Below are 6950 nucleotides of genomic sequence, written 5' to 3' on the forward strand. Positions count from 1 at the left end.
TTGGGAGTAAACTATGGAGAGAGTTTGGACAAGGAAAGAGGCCAAGTAAACAACCCAGGCAAACAGTTCAAAGCCACAAACCTGGCATCCAACATCTGCCTTCCAAGCCTGCTTTGCTGCTGTCATTCGCTTTGTTCTGGGGGCTGATACTGGGAGAAGACATGACACTGGTACCTCAAAGGGGAGACTGTAGGACACAGAGGTAGAGAAGGAAAGAACAGAAAGCAGAGAAATGGTAGATGCTGGAGAGAATTTAAATCCTTCCTGCTTTGTGGCTTCCAGTGGGCCAACAGCATCTGAACGTCCGATCTCCTTTCTGGCAGTCAAACACAAACATAAAACTCCTTTCCATTCAGCTACCCATAAAGACCTAACAGCTCTGTGGCAAATATTATTCTGTGGTTAAAATGGGACTCCTGTTCTGTGTAAGGGCCCCTTGCTTGAGAGAGTGTTTCAGGACCAAGCCCTAGTTTACTAGAAGAAAATTAGAATAACGTCAGGGCTATTATCTCCCTGGGACACATGCTTGAACCCATTTATCTGCAAAGTTTATTTCTGCTTTCCAACTAAAAGCAGCAGGAAATGTACATCCCCAGAAGGAGGGGGTGAAGGGAATGAGAGAGGTTATTGTCACAGAAGCAGTAACCTGCAAAATCTGCAAAGCTGCCTTCATCTTTTCCTTTTTCTGTCCAATGTTTCAGCAACTTAGCTCAGCTGTTGGTGTTTTCCATTAGGCTTACTGTCAAAATAAAAATAAAAAGAGAAGATAGTGACTGAAAGAGAGAGGGGGAGAGAAAAGAGATCAACCATCTTTAATTTACAATTTCAAAAAGGATTATGTTAAATTCCCTTTTTAATGCTTCCCCAGTTTGCTAAAGTTTACATTTAATCTCACTTTGATACTTACTAATATCTGCTTTAGCATAATCTGTCTCCTACTCTCATTCTCCCATTTTGACTAAAATGTGGCATTGCCACTGGGTCCAGCTCTTAAAGATACACAGCCATATTTTGCTCTCCCCTCAGCTACTTTGACAACTGCCAGCATTATGTCAGCAGACATTGGACCTTCTAGAAGAGAAATGTGTATCCTCCACACTTCTGGTCCTGTTGTTATACTTTAATGATCAAGATGTTATGCAAGTTACAAGAACAGGTTACCCAATAAAGAGCTTACTACTGATACAGAATGTATTTTCAGAGATTAGTTCGGCATAGCAGATGTCTCAGGAGGGACTGTGTTTGGACATTTTTCCTACTCTTTTTTCAGTGCTGTTTGTTTTCTGAACCACTTCCAAGCACCCCCTATGCACAACACTGTGGTTATCACTGTAGTTGTAACTACCCATGCTGAGATGGAGTTTGTCCCATGTGCCTTCAGCACCCAGCCACCCCTGCACCCCTTCATTAGCACAAGGCATGAGATCTCTCCTGGGGAGAACCAGCTCCAGTCCAGTGAGGCCAAGGAGTTCCCAGCTGCACCAGCCTGACCAGCTGTTAATCCCACTCTGTTACTGGTACCTGCTCTCTGCAGCCTGTAGGTGTGAAGCTTCTGACTTCCCTGCACCCTGAGTATCCATACCACTGCACCCTCTCTATGCTGAGCTCTTCCAGGCAGATCCATGTTATTAGAGATATAAATTCTGCTTGATGGAATATGATATCTGAAGCTTGACGTAAAGCCAGGGTGTTCACACAGCTGTGTGAACACAGACATATGAAAGACAGACAGACAGATACGCATCTTGTTTTGCATTAAGCATTTGCATATTTCTCCAAAAAGGATATTCGTAAAACCTGTATCTGTAGATAAAAACCTACCACTGCTTTCTGTGGAACTTGACATAATGTTTTGGCTCCAAGGGAAGACAAACTGGAAGTGTTTCTTCAACTGTTTGCATATTTTTTCTGAGCTGTGTGAGCTCAACTAACAGAAGTACTAAATCCAAGCCATCTTTGGTTTGGAATTTAGTACCCAAACTATATTTAATGGTGTCTATTAAGCCTAGTTCTGCTCATCAGATCTTCTATTACTGGGGCACAACTAATGGTGAGTGAAATCTAGGCTTTCTTCCCTGCAAAAGCTTTTTCTAATATTTTATCTCTGTTAAGACAAATCCACCATTTTTTAGAGAAAGAGAGAGGTGCTACCTCAATCCTTTTCTTTTGTGAAAGGGGTTTCACTTTTTGTAATTACTCACTAAAAAGAGTCAGAAAAACATTACTCAGGGTTATAACATTTGAATGAGAGGTGGAGGAGACAAGTTTGTCTCCCTGCCTCAATTAATATTAGTTTAATTAAAGAAAATTGACTGCTTACAACAGAGGCACCTGAAGACATGAAGGCATGTAGTCAATAGACGGATAAGGCTGTTGTCTCAAATGTGGGGGTAACAAGGACTTGAATCCAGGTCTTCCACGTATTGTAGCTATGAACTGGAAGATTTCATTCATTCACTGAAGGCTGGATGCCCTATAAGGTTTCACCAGAAATTCCCATTTGGGGCTTAAAAACATTTCTTCCCAAAATTTCACAGAATCACAGAATTGTAGAGGTTGGAAGGGACCTCAAAAGATCATCGAGTCCAACCCCCCTGCCAAAGCAGGTTCCCTAGAGCAGGTTGTCCAGGTAGGCGTCCAGACGGGCCTTGAATATCTCCAGAGAAGGAGACTCCACAACCTTCCTGGGCAGCCTCTTCCAGTGCTCCGTCACCCTCATCATGAAGTTCTTTCACATGTTGGAGCGGAACTTCCTGTGATCCATTTTGTGGCCATTGCCCCTTGTCCTATCCCCACAAACCACTGAAAAGAGGTTGGCCAAATCCCTCACCTACCCAAAGGTGGGGTTTCCCACACCTCAGGTATTTATACACATTGATGAGATCCCCTCTCAGTCTTCTTTTCTCAAGGCTGAACAGACCCAGGTTTCTCAACCTTTCCTCATAGGGAAGATGCTCCAGGCCCCATATTATCTTTGTGGCCCTCCACTGGACGTTTTCCAGGAGATCCCTGTCTTTTTTTGTACTGGGGAGCCCAGAACTGGACACAGTACTCCAGGTGAGGCCTGACCAGGGCAGAGGAGAGGGGGAGAATCGCCTCCCTTGACCTGCTCCTGCTGGCCACACTCCTTTTCATGCAAGAAAAAAAAAAAAAAAAAAGTGTACATGTATTTTCCATACCTTGGAAAATATCAATGTCTTTTAATTGATATTTTCCAAGAAGCATCCTCATCATACAGTTCCCTACTACATTTAAGCTACCTGAGTTTTATTGATTTTCCTGTTTACAAAAGAGAGACAACAGTTTCTCCCTCTCCTTTGCAGTATGGCTGTCATTGCCTGTAAACACTTTTCTTTGTTTTAGCCACAGGTGATGTACAAGAAATTGGTCGATGTGACCTTAACCACCATTTTGTAGAACACAAAATTGTGTACTACAGAAGCAACTGGGAACAAGGGTAGTGGTCCAAGCTCCACCAAACTAAAGCAATTTAGCAACAGAGAATTGTGCAGCTTAGAGGCAGTAGCTAGATGTCTCCCATGGTTGCCAGTACCACCAGTTCACTGGAGGTTTGGTGAAAGCCTAGAGATAATGAGACTGTTCTTTTGGTCTCTTGGCCCTTGATAACACAGTTCAGGAGTCAAGGAGCAGCTGATATGTATTTTGAAGAAAAACAACTGTAAATATTGCAGAGGTAAGGTCATCGTGGTGCACCGAATTCCATACTGCCTTGCTCTGCAGGGATGAAAGTTTCCTTTCTCATGAGGGGAGCTGTTCTCATCAGTATACTCATTCTCTCCATATGTATACACACATATATGCACATAGACTTATATGGGCGGTTCTGGAAGGATTTTTTTTTTTTTCTTTCTTTCTTTCCATTGCATTTGCTCTCAAGATTTCATGCCAAGCTGAGGGAGGAGGAAAATGAAAGAACATCAGAAACTGGTCCACACCCTTCTTAGCAATAAAAAAGGTAATCTGGTTTCATTGTCACCTGTGCACAGTGCCATCCAAAATCAAGAAGTCTTGGCAGATAATAAACACCACGTGCTATTAATTTTGGTAGTTCATGGGTGCTAGGCAGAGGAGAGGCAGCCAGTTCTTGAATGGGTCAGAGAAATATAGCAGGCTGCTGCACCACAAGCTAGATTTTCCCCTGAGGCAACGTCTGACACAGTTGGCAGCTCATTTCTCCTGCCTTTGGATGTGAGCTACTGCTGAATGACTCCGTTGTGCTAGGGCTGGTACTGAGCTAAATGTGGGCCTCTTGCCAATGAATACAGTTCCCATTAACTGGAATATACATTAACTTGAAGGATTGTGGACCTCTCAAGTGAGGGGATGGCCTGTTGTATACATCCATTATTTCTCTGGAGAAGGAACTCTGTTGTGTATTGTGTGATTATTCACTCACAGAATCTGTTTTTCCTTTTTTTTCTTTTTTTTTCTCCTTTTTTTTTTTGGGGGGGGGGGGGGAGGCGCGGGGGACCAAAGGGGGAGAGGGAAAGTGGCATTATTGAAAACAGTTCCATAAAGGCCTGGGGCCAATTTCATCACCATTCTGCAGGCTGTCAAGTGCTGTGGCACCGGACAGGTGCAGTCTGCTGGAGATGAGCAGATACCCCAGCAATAAGCAGCTCCTCAAGACCTGCAGAAAAACCAGAAGGCTGCATCTTCCTCTGCTCCTTTGTGTGTATATATACAAGACCCTGGGAGCCTGATCAGAGAGAGGGATTACAGCTGGGAAGAAAGTCAAGAGAAAGTACAATGCTTAAAGCACTTGTGAGAGCTTCTTTGAACCCAGGACACTACCTATGGTTTACACTCACCTCTGATCCTTTAACCTTCAATGAATCTGCCATCCTGGACAGGTTTTAGCTATAAATGTGAGTTGTTAAATCAGTGTGTTGTCTCTTCTCCTGAAGCCTATAACACAGTCTCAGGATTTAAGATGCTATTCACTTAATATATCAAGAAAAATCCTGGTCCACATGTGGGAAAAAAAAATGTGTCTTGAACTACCATCCAACACTTCATGTGTTCAGGGTATTGATTTCTAGTTTGGCCTGTGCAGCCTAGGAGATTTAATTGTTCCTGACCTTCTTTTTATCTCCAGCCTGTGTGTTATTTTCAGTGTTGTCAGTAAAACTGTGTGTCTCAGCTGTTATCTCTAGGATCAAGTTGCCATTTCACAAAAGGGACATGAGGAAAGCCCTGGAGAAATGAGAAGCTAGTATCTGCTGCTATTTTTCTGCCCTCATCATCTTCCAGCAGAGAAACAGGTGTCTTGAGCTTTAAGTTCAAGGAGATGGTCATTTTTATGCCCCCTTAAGCATGCTGAACAAATCCATGTGCTAAATATTACAATAAATTACATCATTTGGCAATGAATTGAGATGTGACCTGTTTGAATAAAACAAAGTGAAAATTCTTCTGTCACTCCATTTTGTCTTTGTGGTTAATTAGTAAGGCATGACACAGAGGATTGATTGGATGCTTAAAAGCCCCAGCAGAGGTAATATCCCAGGTGTGCTTGGTATGGAACAGACAAAGGACTCTAGACAAAGGATTTACAGCTTAAAGAGGTGAAGAGATGAGAACCAAGTGCAACTCATTTTGTAGTGGGGAATGGTTCAGTCTGCAGATCAAGGTTTCTTAAGTTTAGACCTTGCTTTACAGGTCACCTGCTGCATCTTTCATTGCTTTGCTTACATGTCTGCTTGAGGAGAAAGGAAGAGCTGGAATACGTTATTTCTTTGATCTGGAGGGTCTTGTAATGTGTCTCCAATCTCAAAGTTTTACAATTGTTAGCCGGGGTATTAGCCTCTCTTATTTCCTCAGGATAATTCCTTTAACAGTTGTAATAAACTGATGAATCTAGCTAGGGTCATACTCCAAGGAAAACAGAAAATCTGCAGGGCTCTGGTCTGGCTGTTCTTTGTAATGAACTATGGTAATGAGCTTGTATTTATAATTTGGTGTTTCTTTCTGCTCCAGTGATGGCATCAGTTATTCTTGGTTTAATATTATCAAGTTCCATTTTTCTTTCTTTTTTTTTTTTTTGATTTAACACTTCATGACCATATTTACTAAAAATACATTCTTCTGCTGATCTGAGGATTTAATCGTAAAACTCCACATGTGAATGTTCACTGCTGTCATTATTGACTTTCTAGGCTGAAAGGCAGGAAATTCTCTGCATAGCTGACCTTCCTTTATGGTTTTAGCAGTGACTTGTGACACAAAATTCTTGTCTGCTTCATTTCAGACCTCGTCTTATAGTAGCACCGTTAAGAGCATTTTCTGTTGCTTAACTGCAAGTCATGGACTTAATGTTTGCATTGGCTATGTATGATTGGATCATTGGAATTTATATAGCAATGGCCAAAACGAAAAAAAAAAAAAAAAAAAAAAAAAAAAAAAAAAAATTTTGGTGTATCTGATGGATTGTTTTAAAAAGTTTAATTTTCCAAAAGAATATTCTGTGTTACCCATCAAGGACTAGATTCTTATAAGCTGTTGTAAATTGGCATACATCCTCTAAGATAGGTGGAGCTCTGGTGTTTTTCAACACTTTTGAACAACTGTTCAACACAATACACACACACACAAAAAAAAATGTTTCAACAACGGTTGAAAAACACAACTGTTTTTCAACAGTTTTCAACAACTGCCCTAGCAGCTACAAGGAAAACTAATTCTGTATTTATAAGGTGCAGCCAGAAAAATAAGTCAGTCTTCCATCCATGACTTTCCATGATAAGTTCTGTATATCTGTGCTGACTTGTTTATTTCCATGCTGACTCCTGTGTCTCCATGTTCCTTCCTCTCTGGGATGGCTTGAGTACCATCATCCTGACTGATGCTTGGAGAAATGAACATCAATAACAAAAACAACAAAATAAAACAGCCAAACAAAATTCTTACATGTTCTCTTAACATAAATC

This window comes from Oxyura jamaicensis, chromosome 1, assembly GCF_011077185.1.
Source record: "Oxyura jamaicensis isolate SHBP4307 breed ruddy duck chromosome 1, BPBGC_Ojam_1.0, whole genome shotgun sequence".
NCBI classification, from domain to species: Eukaryota; Metazoa; Chordata; class Aves; order Anseriformes; family Anatidae; genus Oxyura; species Oxyura jamaicensis.